Here is a 346-nt window from a genome sequence, read left to right on the forward strand (position 1 = left end):
AGAGAGAGAGAGAGAGAGAGAGAGAGAGAGAGAGAGAGAGAGAGAGAAAGGAGGAAATTTTACTGGGAGCATATTTCAGAAAGAGGTTGAATGAGAGAACAAGCTAGATACAAGTGAAGATAGAATGAGCCAGAGAATGAGAAGGATCCAGAAGATTAGAAAAGATTGCTGGAATTACTTTGATGCCAAGCAGAGCAATTCAGAGGCCAAGAGAGAAGGCAGATTGACTATGTTAGTTGGGAGAGGAGTTTGAGCCAGAACAGCTTAGTTGAACCTGCCAGCTATGAGCTCAGAAAGAACAAGAAAGTATTAGATTATTAAGCAGTAAGTTTCAGAGGATGAAAAC

This window comes from Psammomys obesus, unplaced genomic scaffold (assembly GCF_907164565.1).
Source record: "Psammomys obesus unplaced genomic scaffold, mPsaObe1.curated_primary_1811, whole genome shotgun sequence".
Taxonomy (NCBI): domain Eukaryota; kingdom Metazoa; phylum Chordata; class Mammalia; order Rodentia; family Muridae; genus Psammomys; species Psammomys obesus.